Here is a 20,519-nt window from a genome sequence, read left to right on the forward strand (position 1 = left end):
TCTTGGGGCATATGAAGGGACAGATTTGGTGGAAGCCTAGGTTCATTTCTCTGGGATGTGTTTGGTCCTAGATAAGAAGATGTGCATAATCCATTTAGCCTGTGGCTGGAATGTTGATGGAGGCTCAGATAGGGGCATTGATCCACCTCAACTGCTCCATGTGCCCCTGTCTCCCCTCTGTGGATCTCCTCTGTCACCCTTCTGCCACAGGGAAGCTTCCAGCTTCTTCTCTGTTTCTCCAGGAGATGTCCAGGTTTGGATGTGTTATAAGTTACACTTTGCTGAAGGATTCTTGGTTATCTGAGTTGGAAACCAGTAAAATGATAACATTTTTGTAGACAAAGAGGTGCTGTGCTCGTGGTGCTTGTGCTGAGGATGCCCAGCTGATTAAACCTGGTAATCACAGGGTAGACCTTTGAAGCAGGAGTGAACATGGTGAGTATCCAGGCATCTTCAAAGGAGGCCATAGGAAATACAACATGGTGGACACTCTGCCCTACTTGGAAGAATGGAGGTAGATTTCATGGTGGCCATTATGGACTAAGGTACTCAAGTTGACACTTTGAGGAACAACTCTTCTATCACTAGGGCCATTTATTTGAGGGGTGAGGAATTTGAGGAAAAGGCAAAGGACAAGAGGCAGTGCAATGTATTAGTTTGCTGGAGCTGCCATTACAAATTGTGACAAATTAGTTGGCTTCAAATAACAGAAATTTATCTTCTCACAGCTCTGAAGACTGGAAGTCTGTGGTCGAGGTGTCCGTTGGGTTGGTTCCTGTTCAGGGCTTTGAGGGATAATCTATCCCAGGCTCCTCATGTGGCTTCTGGGGATTGTTGGTGATGTCTGGTGTTCCTTGGCTTTCCTTGGCTTTTCCTGGATCTCTGCTGCTTCCCATGGCATTCTCCCCATGTATATGTCTATGTCCAAATTCTCCTTTTTTATAAGGACGCCAGTCCTATTAGATTAGGGGCTCACTCTATACCAGAATTTCTCTGGAACACACTTCAAGCCATTATACACAATTTTGGCACAGACCCATTGTGGGTATTTTATATACGTGTGAAAGGATTCTCGGTTCACCTTCAGCTTTCAGGCACAGAACACTCAGTACGCTGATTTATGCAATGCTCAATTATATAATCCATAGCCTCCTAAAGTACTGTGTATAGAAATTTGTTATTTATGCCTCTGTAAGCATTTACATAAAAACAATTCATTCTCAAATTATGCTGTTATCTTTCTTATCACAGTGCTGCATGGCTGTAACCTCTTGACCAAGCTCACGTGTCCTAAGTTAGGGAATCCTGCAAACTTTCCACATTGTAGGTATGTTTTGAAGATTAAATTGGTGAACGCCTTTTTTTTTTTTTTTTTACAGTCATTCACTTCCCCCCTTATTTATTCTTCATTTATATAGTCATTCAACAAACTTTTAATGAATCCTTATCAATAAGCAAAGACAAGCAAAGATTTCATTCCTTAGAGCATCAGCTGGGCGGAGTGAGACACATGTAAATGTTTAGTGATGTGCTGGACATTAAAGAAAAAATAGGCAAAGTCTTCAAGAGGAAGAATTGCTCCTAATTGCTCTGAAATCTTACTTTATCCTGATCTGGGGTAACTCACAAGTTTTTAAAGGAAGGTGTAGGTTCTGTTGCTATCAATAATCTCCTCCCTTCTAAGAATTCCAGCAAACCACAGAGTGAGAATTGGGGCTCTTGGTTCTAGACAATGACATGGAGCCTTCCACAGGGGCCTTTGAGCCATCCTGGGCAATTCTTTTTTTTTTCTTTTAATTATTTTTAATGTTTATTTTTGAGAGAGAGAGAGAGAGAGAGAGAGAGAGAGAGAGAGAGAGATACAGAGTGTGAGTAGGGGAGGGGCAGAGAGAGAAGGAAACACAGAATCCGAAGCAGGCTCTGGGCTCTGAGCTGTCAGCATGGAGCCCGATGTGGGGCTCAAACCCATGAACCGTGAGATCATGACCTGAGCTGATGTCGGACACTTAACCGACTGAGCCAGCCAGGTGCCCCTATCCTGGGCAACCTTGACTGGAGACCTTGATTTTATACATCCAAAAAATTCCTACATCGAAGATACCATGACATCTAAGTGAAACATCATGATTTTAAATAATTTACATTTACCAGACTTAGACACAGTGCCTCACGAGGCCTCACGAGGCCAGATTCATTTAGTGCAAAGGATGGCATTGTTCAGAGTTAGAATGCCAGGTCTTTACTCATCTTACTCTTTTTTTTAAATATATTTTTTAATATTTATTTTTGAGAGAGAGACAGTGTGAGCAGGGGAGGGGTAGAGAGAGAGGGAGACACAGAACTCAAAGCCAACTCTGGGCTCCAGGCTCCATGGTGTCAGCACAGAGCCCAAGGCAGGGCTCGAACCCATGAACTGTGCAATCATGACCTGAGCTGAAATCAGATGCTTAACTCACTGAGCCACCCAGGAACCCCTCATGTACTCTTATGAGGGGTGAATGAAAGAAGGGGTGTGGCTGCTCACAGGACAGTGCTGGGAGAGGTGGCAACAGGGGGCAGGCAGTTCTCTTTTTAAGTCATTTTTACACACGCTGATGCTCCCAGTTATGTTCGCGTCAAGTCATTACCATCAGTTGACCCCTTAATTAGCAGTTAATATTCTAGCAGGAGTAACTGATGAAGTGTGAGAGGTGAAGGAAGGACAAAGGGGTAGTGAGGGTTGTGGTGAGGCTGGGAAAAATGCCTTGAAGGAGGAGGGGAGTATAGATAGCCTGGGGAGGAGGAGGGGTCTTGATAGAGGATGCAGAAGGCACTGTTATGGTTTTTCTTTTGTTTTGCTACTTGGAGTTTTTGTCATTTTATGGGTTGCTAACTTGATCTTCTCTTTTAGGAAGTGGAAAAGTAGGATTTCCTATAAATTTGAGGGTGATAATATAGCCTTCCCAATGAATGCTGGCTCCCCTGCCTATTTTATCAACAACAGGAAGTTCAGCCTTGCCCTCTCCTGTGAATTTGTGCAGGGGCTACGGGCGGGCGTTGGCTCAGTGGAAGGCATGGGAGTGAGGAACGTGGTCCTGTTGGGTCATTTGATGCTATCTTTCCCCAATATGAAACTGCCAGTCTACTTTTGCTATTTCTCAGGCTGCCACATGGTGTCATTGTTGGGGTTGAGTCCTGCACAGTGCCCAATTTACTGGTCCATCCATCATGCCCTGGAGATGGTCTTTAAGTCTCTGTCTCATTCCTATATCTTACGACTACTGTGACGGAGGTTGTTGGCATATGGGTTATGGGTTGCGCTTTTTATTGGGTGAAAAGAAACAGAGATAGGGCTGAAGGGGTTAGGTAGGAATGTGGTTTCATCGCTAGTAAATTTGATAAAGAGACAACCCTAGGAGGAATAAATATTGACAACAGCAGAAACTGCCCATAAATTATCCATGGGGTCAGGTTGGATGTATCTTTGAATTATTCACTGGGATCATATAGGCAGTTTAGATACACACACACACACACACACACACACACACACAGAAAAGCTCCTGTTGCTGTGTGCAGTTAGAATCCTCTCCCTATTTGTGGGGCTAAGATTTGATCAGTGCAGGAGCAAATCAGGGAAGTTATCTGGGATATAAGGCCAATGGAGCTGGAAAAGCTAGTTACCCTATTACCTTGGTTTTGATGAGTTAAATGACCACTAAAATGTGACTTAAGTCCTAAAATGTCTCAGCTTTTGTTCATGTGATAACCTGAGGAAGGACACAGTGCCCTTAGAGGGGGCAAGCTATTTCACCGTGACACATATCTGCTTGTCCTCTATCCCATGAATCCACTGATCACACATACTTTTTCCTACTTGTGCTTCTTGTTCCTAGAAAAGGACCTAATAAAGACATTAAAATAAATGTGTAAATGACTGATAAAACTTAGTGCCTTTCCTATTTTAGGCACCTCAACTTGAAGAGTGGCCATCCTTTTATGGCAAATAATGTGATTAACTTTGGAATTTCAGGTAGACATTAAATCATTATGATATATTAACCTCCTGAAGGGAGCCCTGCTCAAGACTTGGGCCTTGTAACGATATCTTCAATTTCTCTATGCTGAGATCCTCCAACCTAATCTGCAGCCTCCCAACTGATAGCATGAAGATTGGCTGCAAGTCTCTGAAACAATTAAATGTATTTTACCACTTGGCACTTGTGTTTATATTATTTAGATCTTGCTCTAAGTTTTCATTCTTTTCCAAATAGGATTCTCAGCATTTGAAACTACAAGTTAGGTGAGTAAAATGGTTGAGTGGACAAGTTGACTTTATATATATAGTTTTTAATCTCAGTCCTCCAGATAGAAGTATTCGTTTCAGGTATGAGCAAGCAAAAAAAAGTCATCAAATCTGTGTCACAAAAGCTTATGACCTCCTTTACGCAAAACTTCTTATTTTTAAAAGATATCATGCCTTTCTATGTCTTTGCTTATGGAAGTCCCCCTCCCCCCTTGCAATAGTTATTTTCAATCAATAAATCTTTGGCCTATCAGTCCTCGGTCTTTTTTTGGTTTTATTTTCTCCTAACGGCCCACATCCCACTTATTTTAGGTATGCTTTTGTGCCTGAATTCTCTTTTAAATGCCTTGACTTGTAGGCATTGACCCTGAGGGAATCTCCTGATATGTTGTTCTCTGTTCCCTCCTATTGCCATCCAGCAGGGAGTTCACAAAAGGGCATAAAATGCTCTTCCCATGATGCATTGGTGACAATTCAGTTTCTAGGAGCTGGGAAGTATCAATAAATAGACCGTGCTTCAGCCATCTCCCAGTGGAATTTTAAAAGCGTTATTATGACAATAGTACCGTAAGCAGGGCAGTGTATTGTTGCAGGGAAGTGCCGGCCCCGGAGAGTGAGGGCCCCGGTCAGGGCTGCAGGCTGGGTGTTGCGGGTTGCCTCAGGAAGAGCATCTTAGCTGTGGCTGAGTGTTGACCCAGCTCCAGATTCATCGCTGAGATCAGCTGTGCTCTGTGCACTGCTGAGAGTCACTTTGGCCTGTCTGAAGGAGGCAGCTGTTGTAAATTCTAAGTGCGGATCCAGGGGATAATTCTTGGCTTTCATCATGCTGTGAAGGCTTCAGCAATTAATTTCTTCGGTTCTTCTTGCAGCCAAGGGCTCTCCACATTATTCATCTCTTTGGGCAAAAGCCATTGGTGGCTTCTGAGTTATTTTCTCATTAGGTTTAGGGTGGGAATTACCTGACTGTGGATGGCTGGCACTTGTAGTTCATTTTGTGGGTGGATTATGACCGGGTAGGACCTCAGCAGTAACTGCATTTGTCTTAAGCTCCCAAGGCATAGAGTTCAGCATGGCATTTCCATTTGACACGAAGATAGCAGCTTGGCATTTTCAAATCCAGAGGCACAACTTCCTGATGGTTTCACCTCTGCGAGTGGCTGGTTTCCCTGTGTGCCCATGATAAGACCCAAATAGTTTCACGAGAGGGCCAGACCTGGGCTTTTATTTCTGTTACTTTATAGGAAAACAAAAACAAAGTGAACAAGCCCCACCAAACACTAACATTTCCCTTTGGGAGATTTAACACTTGAACCCTGGGTCTGAAAAATGGAGTCTGAAAGAACCCTGGGTGTTTAGCAAGCCACAGGGGAGAGACTGTGGAGGGCAGAGGTTGGGATTTAGTCCCCAGGGGTCTGTCTCAAGTCTCAAGTGTTCAGAGACTTCAGAGGACAAAGATGGGGTCTCTGCAAGACCCTTCAGCATGGTCCCCCTGGTTATTTGTTTGTGGTTTTGTGTGTGGGGAGGGCTGATAAATTCACTTCACGGCACAGAGCTGTGATTTAACTGTCGTATTTTCTCTGTTCAGCAACGTTCCCTCTTCTGTGTCTTTGCCAGGCCCATATTGCTTCCAGATCAGCAGGCAAAGAACACAGACACCGCTTAATGAGAGGGATGCTTGGAGCCCTTCACAGTCTCATAGAAACAAGTAGATTGGGAGGTGGGAGAAGAGAGGAGTTGCATTCGTTTGGTCAGAGTGTGGCCTGTTTCTCAGGAGACCAGCTGCAGTGTCTTGCAACCCCAAGGCATGGAAGCTGGGGCCCTTTCCTCCTCCCAGAGAGGTATAATGAAGGGATGCTGGCTTGATGGGGACACCCTGAAGTGAGCCAAGTTGGTTTTGAGTGTTCTTTGTCTTCCCTGTGGTTAGAAACTCACTTCATGGTATTTCGCCTGGTCTTAGCACAGTACATGGCAGAGCAGGCACTGAGTAAAGATTCAGCGAACAAACGAATGAATAAACGACTGGGAATCCATCATTTTTGGTGCCCTCCTTTTGCAACGCAACTCACTCTGGTGTCTGTGCTTCTTTTGCCTCCGTAGCAAAATTTCCCTGCCTGCTGTTCCACCACTGCTGAAGTGGTCGTCTCATTGGAATGTAATCTGAACAACTCCTTCTCTCTGAGGTATAATCGTAGCTAATGAATAATTTAATGTGCTACCCTCGAAGGGTTATGCACATTTTAACAGGTGACCGGTAACTGGAGACAGAGTAAATAATAAGAATAGATTCATAATAATGGTGGAATTTTAAGTTGATTGTAGGGCACTGTCTTGAGTCTGGAGGGGGACATTTCTGTGAATTCCCTCACGCCACATCACGTAGGGAGGTCCCACATCTTCTTTGCTATGATTTTGTCCCCAGTTAGATTCATAGATGATCTGACCAAGGTTATTGATCCCCGAAGTGTCTGCGTCCCTCCAAAGGAGTGTCTTTACATCTCAGTGCAGGACAAGAATTGAGATCTTCCAAATTCTAGCCCGGTCTCAGGCTGTGTTGGGAGCCTAAGGGAGAAGAACACAGTATTGGGAAATAAAGACAGGTTCACCGCATATTCAGATTTTTTTTTTTTTCCAATCAAACAAAATGTGCATGGGCTCAATGTGTCTGGAAAATAACTTGCAGCTCCGTCAGCCTCTTTTTATGGAAGGCGTGTATTGAACGCAAAGTCATAACCATCAGATCTTCTTTGGTGGGAGGGAACGAAGGGGCTGGCTCCTTCTTGGCATTCCTTCTTGAGCCACTGGCTGATGAGACAACTTGGCCAAGTGCACTCAGCCAGTAGCCAGACCGCCTCCCAGTTCCTAGCTCCGCTCACCATTGTCCTGAACGCCCCCGTTGTCCCAGTTCAAAAGCAGAGCTTCGTCTGAGTCAGTCTCCTCAGTAGGGCTGTGGGGAATGTGGGTGTCAGCAGCCTGGTCTTGCAGAGACTCTGAACAATATCAGGTATTTTGTAGCAGGTATGTGCTGAGTGTTCTTCTCTCACTGTCTGCATTTGGGGCATTCAGCATATAATCCTACAATTAGTTCATTAAAAAAAATAAAAACGACTTGCAGGTCACCTTTAAAACAAAGGGAGAAGCAATTTTGAATTTAGCCATTTTTCATTTTTGACACCTAGCACCACCTCAAGCTCTGCAGTTACAAATAATGCTGGTGGGGAACGGACCCTCTCTGTACATCTGAGGAGCGAAGGGCTATACATTATGAATTGAACAAGGATAAAGGAATTGGTTGTGTAGTGCAAGATATTTTGGGTGCATTAATCAGCTCATCTCTGCTAGAGTGAGAATCATTTTAAAAAATGGGTTTTGAACAGAATGCAAACAATTTGTGCGATTCAAGCCTGCTTGATATACGATGGATGTATGAGGGCAAGGGGAAGATGTGAAATCACGAGGAGGAAGGCCTTGAGGGAGTTCCTCAGGGTAAAATAAGGCAAAGGAAAGAAACAGAGCTTGGAAGAGGCACCAAGATGGCATGCAGTCCTGCTTATATTTCCGCAGTGCTTGGTGCATTGATTCATTTACTCATTTCACAGGCAGCCATTAGGTGCCAGCCGCGTGTCAGCCCTGACCCCACCAACTCATATTCTAGGGGAGAAGACAGACACCTACTCAGAGTTCCAACAGGACTTGCTATAATGGGAGTGCACACAAGGAAGCACTATCAGTTAGGAACGTTTTCCTGTACAAATGACAGGAAATACTGTTAACAGTGGCTTAGAGTTTGATATTTCTCACATAACCAGAAGTCTAGAAGTAGGCAGCTGCTGTGTGGGTTTACCACCTCAGTGACACAAGGGCTGGTATCTCTGTGATTATCCTGGGCTCTCCCTCAGGGTTTCAAGATGGCAACGATAGCTCTTTTGGGGGGCGGGGGTAAAGAGATGCCAGTGGTGGTTAGCTTGTTCATCATTGGAAACTCTTTCTATAAGCCCCGAGGGAGACTTCTATTGACTTCTCATAGGCCCAGACTGTGTCATATGCCCCCCCGCCACCCCGCCCACCTCTTACTAGCTGCAAGGGGAACAGAGAAAATGAGAACATAGTTTTTCTACATCTGTCTTCTAAGCCTTGCTCTCTACACTAAGAGCTGACAGATAAGACATCAACAGCTTCCTTACTTCTGGGTTTAGTGAATGGGCAGCACAAGACAGAAGAAGGGAAGGATGAGGTCTTACTTGGGATATCTATGCCCTTGACTTTGACCTTGTGGGGCTGCAGTAGGCAGGCTACATTTTGAAGCTGCTGTCAGGCCGACCTTTCCTTAACTGGTAATGGCCAGCTCCCTTATCCTTTCAGGTTTAGAGGTGCCCTGCTATTGCCAGTACCTCCCCCTATTCCTTCCCCAAGCATGTACTACAATATTCAGTTGGCTTTCTGGGAGCCTGGGTGGCTCAGTCGTTTGAGTGTCCGACTTTGGCTCAGGTCATGATCTCACGGTTTGTGAGTTTGAGCCCCGCGTCGAGCTCTGTGCTGACAGTTCAGAGCCTGGAGCCTGCTTCCGATTCTGTGTCTCCCTCTCTCTCTGCCCCTCCCCCACTCACAGTCTGTCTCTCTCTCTCCTTCAAAAGTAAATAAACATTAAAAAAAATTTTTTTTTAAATATTCAGTTGGCTCTTTTTATTGCCTCTCCTTTGTAAATAGTCCCTTTTCAAATTACCTAATTTGAATGTGCCATCTCTTACCTGTGTGCCCCCTGATATAATAGTAGGGGTTGGGAATGCTTCTTTAGCCAACCAGCATTATCTGTCAGAGGGACATAATGCTCTGGATGGGCAGGTAGGGAAGGGCGAAAAGGGTGCCAGAGAGAGTTCACAGAGGAGCTCAGGTAAATTTCAGTGAACAGGTAGGATTTCATCAGGTAGAGGAGGGGTGGGAGATGGAGGGAATAGAGGATGTAGAACCTTCTAGCAAGAGTAATTGACATGTACAAAGAAACTATGGAAATGTGAGGGAGCATGGGGATAGTTGAGCAATAGTTGTGGACAGCACAGAGAGGACTCTGAAATGTGGAATGGAGGAGTGTGTGTCATGGAAGCCAGCCGGCCAAGGTGTTGGGAGTTTTATCCTGGGGGAGATGGGGTGCTCTGAAATAATATGAAGGAGAATGCGACTTAAACGGTGTTTTACCAAAAACATTTTGGTGGCACCATGGAGGATTATTAGAGTGGGTTGAGAAAACATCTGGGAGAGGCTTAGGAAGTTTCCACAAATTTTCTTCATGACATAATAAAATCCTGAATGAAGGAGAGCCGTCCCTCATGACCTTCCCCTCAAATTAAACCCTCCCCTCAGAACAGTTACTACACAGCCCTGTTATATTCTGCATCACAGAGTATTATGGTATTCTAATATTATATTATTATAATAGAGTACTATAGTTCACTACATTATTGACTTTTCCACTTATCTCTACAACTCCATGGGGACAGGGACCATGTCTCAAATTATCTTTGTATTCCCAGTGCATAGCATGGGGCCTGGCACACAATAAGCATCCAATAATTGTCTGTTGAATTGAATGTGGGAAGTGGGATTTTCATCTACTGGTACAGACCTACTTTACATGCAAAGTGGTTACCTGTGATGAGTCTAGTATGGCTTGATTCTCATATCCGACAGCTACTCTCTTTCTGATGGAAAGGCAGAAGGGAAAAAAAGGAGGATGGGAGGGAGGGAAAAGGTAAGCACTATGGAAGGAAGGTGGCATGGACAAAGTCTGCTTTTCTGAATGATGTGGATGAGAACAGAGAGGCAGTGATGGGGCACTGAACAAGCCGGTACATAGACCTTTACCGCACATGACACCAAAAAGTCTGAAGCCAAAAGGAACAGAAGCCAAATTCTCCTTTGTTTTGTGCAGTGGAAGGGGGAGAAATAGACCAGGTAACAACAATGTGTGTCTTGATTGTTTGCACAATGGCTAAGTTATTCTTGCACGGGCTCAGGATTGCTGCCCGGGAGAAGTCCTTTCCGAAACCACAAGGCTGCACCTGATTCAGAGCCATGCCCAGAGATCACCTGCAATCTGCAATAAGAGCTGCCCCCTTCAGTGATCTGGCGGGGGATGCAGGGCCCTCCTCTGACCCATTACCTTGATGACGTTGAAAAGTAAAACTGGGTAAGATGCATCCCTTGGCAAAAGTGGGTAGGGGAGGAAATAAAATAAGAAATCTTGGTGATTTGAAGATAGTTCTTGAGAATTATGAAAAATGTAGCCACAGATGAGAAAGAAACTCAAAATGTCAATAAAAATGTAACTAACTTGAGAATATACTAGAAAAAGTGTCAGAGAACAGGTAAGCCTATCTTTAAATCATGTCTTTAAGACCTGTAAAGTTGTGTTGGCCGGGATAGGGTCTTAAGACCTCAAAAGAAAATCTTTCAATAGTTTCAAGCATCTATTCTAAGCCAGGTGATTGCCATATATATCACCTCATTTAAAATCTTATAAAGCTCAGAAGTAGACGTTCCTTATCTTACAGATGAGGAAACTGAGGCTTAGGAAGCTTGAGTAACCTGCCCACTGTCTCACAGAATGTGACGGAACCTAGGATTTGACCTCAGTTTGTCTGATGTCAGTGACTGTGAACTTCAACCAAGATGCTGTTCTTGCCATACTTGTATCAGCTTTTCTGTATTTTCTCCCTTGACCCATATTCTGTTTTTCAGGATTGTTCCAGATGTTTGATTCTGTGAGGGGTTAATTCTCACTCCCAATGAAGGTTTTGGTTGTGAAATTGCATACGGGGTCTTAATCCTTTCTTGCTGAAGAAGATGGAGATCATTATGGCTCTTGGGTTAACCTTTGAAGTAACACATGGATTTTCTTTCTCTCAGGCTTTCTCTGTAGGCTAGATGATTTACTGTGTATTTGTCCTAAGAAGTATATGTTTTAGAAATAGTGTGTGGCCATTGTCACTGGCTTATGCTTGTATTCACCTTATTTTGCTCTTCACTGAAAGCAGGTGACTCATCTCAGACGCGTTGTACTCTGAGTGTTAGCAGAAGCCCCAGTAGGTCGTGGTAAGTGCATCTGCTCCTTGCTCTTTATCAGGAGTGAACTTGGAGCCTTGAGAAGCCGACATGTGCTCATTAGCAGTCAGACAGGAGTTTCTTATTTATTTTGGGTGCTGAAATGGGGAATTTTTTGCTGATGTTAATCTGGTGTGCACCATTTCAGGGAGGCGGCCGCCATGGCTGGCAGTGCTAAGCCCTTCCGTGTGTGACCAAAAGCTCCTTGGGAGAACAGCATCCCTGGCTAGGGAGGAAACAAATTCTTTCTTTTTTAATTTTTTAAAAATTTAAAAAAATGTTTATTTGTTTTTGAGAGAGAGAGCATGAGCAGGGGAGAGGCAGAGAGAGAGGGAGACAAGGAATCTGAAGCAGACTCCAGGCTCCAAGCTGTTAACACAGAGCCCAATGCAGGGCTCAAACCCACTAACTGCGAGATCATGTCCTGAGCCAAAGTTGGATGCTCAACCAACTGAGCCACCCAGGTGCCCCAGGGAGGCAACAATTTCTCTGTTGAACCTGAGTAGCTCTTTCTCCCGGTGCTTTGGTCATGGGCAGTTTTGCATCTCTTGGTGGAGGTAATGCCTTACATACCACGCTCCTTTGCCTGCCCTTTGGCAATATGCTCTTTTGTCCTCAAGGGCCCTCTGCCATATTGTCTTCAGTCTGAGATCTGAGTTATAAGGTGGAATTCAGGTTGTCAGCAACTCTAAACCTAAGGCCTGGGGAATTTCTTTAGAAGGCTGGGAGTAGTCTTTGCGGTATTAATTTCATCAGGCGACCCATTCCTTAGTACTTGGTACATTATTTGGTTATGGGCTCATTTTCTTTCCTGTTATTTATCTACAACCCTGGATCTGGCGTAGGGGTAACTAGGGTGTAGCAAGAAGTGGGTACGTGTTTGCTGAATAAATGGCCCCACCGGACAAGCCATTCTCCTTCCCTTCTTTTGTTTCCTCACTTGTTGAAAACGGTTGCTGCCCACAGGTTGTGTCAGCAAGACTCTGGTGACAGATGTTTGCTGGGCGGTCGGGCACTGCAAAGGGCCAGCAAGTGGAATCGGCTGTGTGCAGACTGGGACTGTACATGAGAACTGAGCAGCAGGGGAAACCGAGAGCCATGAAGGCTACACGCCCATCTTCTTTCATCTTCACACCCAAACTCCCAAGGCTTTCAGGAGGATCGTGGATTTCCCATAGTCTAGAAAATGGGGGGGCACCCGGGTGGTTCAGTTGGTGGTGCATCTACCTTCGGCTCAGGTCATGATCTCGCGGTTCGTGGGTTTGAGCCCCGCATCGGGCTCTGTGCTGACAGCTCGGAGCCTGGAGCCTGCTTCCGATTCTGTGTCTCTCTCTCTCTCTGCCCCTCCCCTGCTCATACTCTCTCTCTCTCTCTCTCCTTCAAAAATAAACATTAAAAAAAAATGGGGATTTAACCAATCCTGCTGAAACCTTAATAAGGTGATCCTGAAAGCTCAAGCAAATTCAGACAGCTGGCATTTGGTTTGCAACTAATCTCAGAGAATGAAGCATTGTTTTGACTCCAAAGGCATTTCCCTTCTGCAAGCCCTAGGTTTGTGTTGTTGTTGTTGTTGTTGTTGTTATTGTTTTGGTTTCTTTTGGTTTGGTGGAGAGGAAAAGAAAGTCATACAAGTACTAAGATAGTGTACAACTTGCTGAACCCAAAAGAAACCAAACAGCCACATGGTGGCTTAAAGAATTGGAAAACGGAAGCTAAATACATAGAGGGAATACCCACTGGTGCAAGTTTGAATTTAGGAAAACAGTGGCCCTAAGGGGGAAAACACTTCCCTAATTATTCTAAGCCTTTATGAGTGAACCACTATTCACATCAGGGGGCCTGTTACTTCACCCTCATTCTCCTTTATTCCCTTGCTTCCTGGTCCTGGATTAAATTCGAATTGATAGAATGTCTTTGCTGGCCACATTACTGTAGTAAACAAGGAACTGTCTGCAGTCAGGATACACTCTTAGTCTTTTAGAAAAACAAGCAGGAAAGTTGATGAAAACTGTTTGGAAACCAAAGAGGGAAAAGAAAGGAAGAAATAAAAGTAATAAGAATGTATTCCTGCAGGCCATCTGTGAACTAGAAGGGGAAAACCCCCAAAGACCCCCGGTTTTGATTCATACCTTCAGAGAGGTTTCCTTAATGACTGCTCTTTTGTGTTGCCAAAGCAATGCTCATTTATCAGTCTGTGGTTTAATCCAAACCTAGCAGGATAAAAATTCAAGGAGGGTGAAGGTTAAATGACAGACAGCCTGACTTTGAAACTCCAGAGTTGATAAATGTCTACAGAACTTGACTGAAAGGCTAAGAGGGAAAATTCTCTCTCTTCGGAGCTATGGGAAATAAAGTGGTGCTTGGCTGGGAGGGTGTGAATGGAGGGTGACTCTGATTCAGATGCCAGGAGCACCTTTTATTCCAACACTATGTTTAATTGCTGGGTAAGTCAGAGGGAAATTCTGAACTGTCTCTTCTATGTATCAGTGCTGATAAATTTGTGGCAGTAAGCGTATTGTAGCTCAAAGCTAAGGGACAGGTCACGGAGATAGAGGTTTTAATAAAATAGTAAGTCGTCTCTAGCACTATTGCCTTGCCAGCCTCCTCCTCCTCACCTGGACCCTCTTTCTCTCTGACTCCCAGGATGCTGGATGGATCTTATCACTTCCTCCTCCTCCTTTCTCCAATGTGTTTAGTTTCTTCTCTCCATAGTGCCTTTCTCTACATACTATGATAACTGGCGTGTAGTAGGTGCTCAAAAAACATTTGCACTTCTGTATTTGAAGCCATTCTTATCAAACTGGGTTGACTCTGGTATATGGTACATTGATGGCGGACACAGCCCTTCCCTGCCTGCAAAGCGTGGTGTAGTGGTTAAGAGCTCCATTCTGGAATCAAACTCAAAGTGTTCTCTAATACGTTACTTGACTCTCTTGGCTGTGTTTCCTCCATTTATAATAGTGCCTACCTCATGGGGTCATTATGAAGATTAACTGAGTTTCTATTTTTAAAAGTGCTTAGAAGAAAAAAAATGATTTTTCTGGGAGAAATGGCATGTGTGGATAAAGCTGTTCAGTATGGCAAAAGAATCAAAATCTGTAAATTCCTTAAAAGGTAAAAGTTGTAAGTCTCTATAAAAAAGAGAAAAATGAAGGATTTGGCAGGAGTGACAACCCTCTTCTCAACCCTTTATGTCATCTTTTCTAGAATAAAGTCAATCTCAAAAAATACACTAAAACCATACTAAAAGCTAAGTAGCATTTCATATTCAAAGATTATGTCCAAAAAAGGATTTCTGCAGGGTCTAACACATCACCTATGCATGGTGACTGCTTTCTTAGCAAGACATGTATAAGGCAGGTGACCTTCTGCTTGTAAATGAGTGAATGGTGGTGAAGATAAATCATGGGGAGGTATTTATGATCAGTTCCTTTTTAGAGTCACTACTGACATTTCATTTTTGTCTGATTCATGGGTTGACTTCTGGTTTGGCTCATGTTATTCCAGTGGATTCTTTCATTTTTTTCCCTCTCCTTATTAAAAAGTATCTTGCACGTCAATTAAGCGACTGACTTTGGCTCAGGTCATGATTTCGCCGTTTGTGAGTTTGAGCCCCGTGTCGGGGCTCTGTGCTGGCAGCTCAGAGCCTGGAGCCTGCTTCAAGTTCTGTGTCTCCCTCTTTCTCTACCCTTCCCCTTCTCATGCTCTCACCCTCTTTCTCAAAAATAAGTAAACATTAAAAAAAAAGGATCTTGCCCAAGGAAAAGACTAGATCTTGAATCAGGAAGATCTTGATACTTGTTTGGCATCCAAAGCATGGAAAACAGGCTTTTTGTTGCTAACATGTTCCCCTTTTTATTGAGTTAGATAATTGTTTGGGCCCATTACTACTTCATGTCCCACAGTGGAAACTTGAATGACAAATCCTTTGGGTGAGGACCACATGTGCCTAAGGGTGAGTAAGATGCTGTGGTAATAGTTGGTGGAGTGGTCACTGGGGAGAAAGAGTTGGTGGGTTGACTCTGGCATGTGTGTCTCTCCAGATTCTTAGGGCCAACACTCTGCCGTGGGTTGGGCTGCCTTCATAGCATTGTCCTGTCCCCCAAGAGAGGCTCTGTGGAAACTTACTGATTCTGAGCACTGATTTGTCCCAAGAGAGATCAAGGCATCCATCCCCGCTTACTCCTTTCTCATGTCATCCTCAAAGACCAGAGTCCCCTGAGGACTTTATCTGTTCAGGGTGGGGAGCACCCTACTGAACACCGACAGGGAGGTAGCTATGCTCTGTATCCTGTCACTCTGCCCTCAGTGTCTTCCCCAGCACAGACTTGCCAATTTCCAGGCAATTAAGGGCATCCTTTGAAGATGTCCTATTTTCCTTCCACTGTGTCATGAGAGTCCATTCCTGTAAGTAATTTGTCAGGAACAAAATTTCCCAGGACGATTTTCCAATATTCTCTCTTCATTTCCTTCAGAAGCTTTATGTGGCTGTGCTGTATTCACTTCAGAGTTTTAGTATTTAGCTTCTTTAGAGACAGAAACAAATATTATGATAATGACAGCAGCCAATGAACAAATGGTAATAACAGCAGAGACCTAAATACAAAAATTAATTAACAAGAAACAGGCAACAGGCCCAGCTGTCTTGAGCAATTTTGAAGGCATAACTGGAAATGTGGAAGATGTTCAAAGGAAGACTTAAGTGGAGGAGAAAACATGTGCCATTAACATGTACCCTGCAGATGTGAGCTTTGCCAGCAGAATTCCCTCTTCTTACCGTAAAGCTGAGGTTGGTGTTACAAGATCACATCAATTATGTCAAATTAAAAAATGCCACGTGACCCGAGAGCTAGAGGAAGAAATTCCACTGGTAAAGGCACTGGGGATAATTTTATTAGCTTCTTCTCAGCATCATGTGATGCATTGTTCTGCTGTCCACTTGTGAAACTAAACCTATTTATGCTTTTGTGTAACACAAAAGCATAAATAGGTTATATTGAGACTTTTTTTTATTTGCAGAGAAACTCCCTTTGCCTTACAAATAAGAAATAACAAAGCATCTATAATTCAGCAGAAACCCTTTATAACTAGTATGACGACATCAATTGTCCAAACTGGGTCACTTTGGAGAATGAAAGAGGATGTTATTAATAATTATGCTGGGACAATAGACAGGAACCAAAACTGTCCCAGGCGAATCGGGATATATGATTGTCCAAATTATAAGCCTAGAGCACAGAGGCTAGATTTGTATCAGTCTTAAGATAACTAAAAGGTTATCAGATTTCTCTTTTATATCTTGCTGTATTTTGGGAGAGATGATTTATAAGGAGAGCCATTTTGACTGTATTTTGCTATATTTAGTTCCTTAATAATGAGTAGCTAATGGTATATTTCTCTCCATTATGAAAGTTTCCTTCATTCTTAATCATTTTTTTAACCCTCTGGTGTCTGCACATTTGATTTTACTTGCATGCAACAATTTGTCCTCCTAATGGAGATGACTGGGATATTAGAGTGATTTCCAACACGATTTTGGATGAAGTCTGAGAGTTTCGCTGCAACGGGCCCAGGGCTTGAACTTAGACCTTCTGGAATAATATTCTTAGTCTTCCAAGAATTATAGCTGCTGATTTCTGTAGAGGTGAAACCTATAGGGCTCTGTTCTGTCCGACCATCCGTGCAGTTGTTCACTGATGAATGGGGTCAGGAAATCTCTCTCTTGGGCTCCTCGGAGAAGTGCATTATGGTCACAAGGATTTGGCTTCTCTTTCACCTCGCTCTGAATGCCAAATCCAAACCATCAGCACACGACGACCTTCAGCAGTTCAGGAAAATATCACTTGGTTAGGCTGAGACCCAATCTGGGCAATTCATTTAATGAAGAAGTAGAAATCTTCCCTCGATGCTGAATGGGCTCAGTTTGACCTCTCTATCTTGAACTTTAGTCTCTTTCATTATTTTGAATGAAGAGAGTGTGGTTGACTGCACACAATTGCTGACCATCTTACAAATTGAGAGACATCTGGCCTCCGAAAAATCAGTAGGACTGCTCAGGATGACAGATAATTATCTGTTGGCTACTCTTGTCCCAGAGCAATTTGATAGTGCTGACTTTTTTGAACACCTGGAAATACTTCTCTTCTAAACTCCCACCTCAGCTAACCCTGAGCTCTGTGCTGTACCTCGGAGACTTCCGCGGCTTCATCTCCGAGGGCCACTTTTTCAAAGAAGCTGTCCTCTTGGCTAGGGGGAGGAAATTCTATGACTTTCTCTTTAGACTTCCTGACAGCTGAAAACAGTAAGGAAACATTCAAACTTAGACATAAATAATTCAGCACTGATTTTCCTTGAGTTTCATAACCAATATTAGCTTCCTTCACTTTCCTGTCATTACTCCCATGTCCTTTACTGGGAGGAATAACCTTCCCCTTGTACCTGCCGTGAATTTGGTCCAGTAGTATATTGGGGCAGTGGCAAGGAGAAATTGATGATAACTTCACTGATACAACCTTTTGTGCCCCCCAAGATGCTTATAAGATTTCTCCTATTTTTAAACTCCGTATCACAGAGTGTGATTTCTTTTCCTATTTTTCCAAATTTTAATGTTTTATTATAGTGTGTTGTTGGGGCCACTTTTACCCCCAAAGAGAAAGCATGGTTGTAATAAAGAGGGTCTGACACGCTTTTTATGAAAGCACTTCTCTGCTAGGGCTCGGCCTCAGCTCTTACATCTCTGCCAATTTCTTCTTTTGTGGCATTAATGACACAGGTAACCAAGTATATTCCCTCTCCCCTCTTGAATTGCCTTTTATAGTTAACTGATTAGTGAAATATAAATAATTATGAAAATGTGGGCATGGGAACGAAGAGGAAGAAAAGGATCTGCCTCCATTTCATCAACCTGCAATGAACTCCTTCCTTTTATAGATTATCTGTCAACTCAAAAAATCATTTAAAAATTCTGCATGACTCAGTGAGAAAGATTATGAACTAATTCTTTTAAAGGAAGCTACACTTTTCTTGGAAGGGGAAACTAGTTCTAGGTTATCTTCTCTTTGATCGAAGTCAGAGATGCCTAATTTTTCTTTGTCCTTTTCTTTTGCTTTCCCCCCTCTCTTTTTTCCCCTTTGTCTTTCTTTCCTTCTTGCTTCTCGCGATTCCTAATGGCCTGCTCTACGCCAGGAGTGCTAAGTACAGAGCAGACCAGGATCAGGGGTGTGGAGAGGAGGGTGAGGAAGCCACAGATCCATGATTAATGGGCTATTAGGAGAATGAATGAAAACAACAAGGCATGTGCGGCAGATGTGACCAGAGGAGCCATGCCAGGTACTGATGGGGGCTAGATCAAGGAATGGATGGGAAAAGGAGGGTAAACTTTGCCTTGGACGGGGACAGTTTTCAAAGAGAAGGTGACTTTGCAGCTGGATTTTGCTCCATGAGTAGAAGCTACCAAGGGTTAAGAGACAGAGTTTAGAAGAGGGAGATGTTACGTTCAACTGATACAGCAAGAGAAAGTGCTCCCGAGTTACAAGGACTTACATTTCAGAAGAGGCGATGTCATGTGCTGAGGGAATCCTGAGAGGAAGGAAGAACAGGGGCAAACGTGCAGAGCCTGGAGAGTACATGGACTGTCGTCAGGGGTGAGGAGGACACTAACAGTCATTATAAATTATTGCTAATGAAATCAGGAGAAGTTGCTATCATTATGCAGGTTTCAAATAAGAGGAAACGGAGACTTACGGAAGCCAAGTGATTCACCTGAAGTCATGTAGCTACTAAATGGCAGAGTCAGGACACAAATTTAGACCTGCCTGATGCCAAAGGTAGTCTTCCCTTCATATACCAGTACAGTGGAGGTGGGGACCTGGAAAAGGAAGGGCCAGCCTTGACAGATCGTTTATTGCATCAGGTGAGGGGCCTGTCCCAAGTCACAGTGGCACAGAGCCACATGAACTCCCCATTTATAAAGAAACTCAGAGCTAGTGGAATATTCCCTTTGCAGCCTCATCTCTCTGGCTTGCGTGCTCTACCTCTAACTTTATTTGGCAGACTTGAAGCAAGGAGGCGAGGGAGGGTTTTCTGAGGCTATTTGGATGCTGTATTAGGGGATTGTGTCAGAGATGACTAAGTTATGTTGGGATGAAAAATGACCTCCAAACAGCTGTTCTGTAAGACAAAAAAAAAGTATACACAAATCACTAGTGCCATGTGTCCAATGGGGTTGGAGGAGTGATTTCATACAGTTGTTATTCAAGGGCTCAGGTGGAAAGAGGTACCACTATTATCTTCTGATACTGAGTTCTCAACACCGTGTGTTAAGGTTTGCCTCAGCTGGGCAAGAGGGTGCTGGAGGGTTGAACGCTGGCAAGTACCTGCTCTGGTCTGGAAATGACATATGTTATTTCTGCTTACGCATTAAAAAAAAATTTTTTTTTAATTATTCATTTATTTGTTTTTGAGAAAGAGAGCACAAGCGGGGGAGGGGCAGAGAGAGAGGGAGACACACAATCCGAAGCAGGCTCCAGGCTCTGAGCTGTCCGCACGGAGCCCGATGCGGGGCTCAAACCCACGAACTGCGAGGTCATGACCTGAGCCGAAGTCAGAGGCTAAACCGACTGAGCCACCCAGGCGCCCCATTTCTGCTTAACCTTGCTGTTTATGTCTAGTCAGATGGCTGCACTTAACTCTCAAGGGCAGAAGAATAATAATCCTCCATGTGGATACAAGAACAAGATACTGGAGTGTATGAATCGTGTTTACCACAGGGGTGTAGACATGCCAACACATTTGTACCACCTTCAAGACTGAGGGATGATAAAACATCAATTCTAGATGGCCCAAGAATAATCCCTTTACCTTTTCCTATTTACGGGTCTTACATTCTCTAATACAGTGGCCATTAGCCACATGAAGCTGTTTAAATACTTAAGTTCTACTAGCTACATTTCAAGTTTTCAATAGCTAGTAGTTCCCCTAATGGAAAGTGCAGATATATAGAACATTTCCATTATTACAGAAAATTCTATTGGATATTGCTGTCTAGACTAAGGATCAACCAAAATTTTGTCTAAGAGGGCAAATAACAAATATTTTGGCTTTTGCAGGACATCCAGTCTCTATTGCAACTACTGAACTT

This window comes from Lynx canadensis, chromosome D4, assembly GCF_007474595.2.
Source record: "Lynx canadensis isolate LIC74 chromosome D4, mLynCan4.pri.v2, whole genome shotgun sequence".
In the NCBI taxonomy this organism is placed as follows: domain Eukaryota; kingdom Metazoa; phylum Chordata; class Mammalia; order Carnivora; family Felidae; genus Lynx; species Lynx canadensis.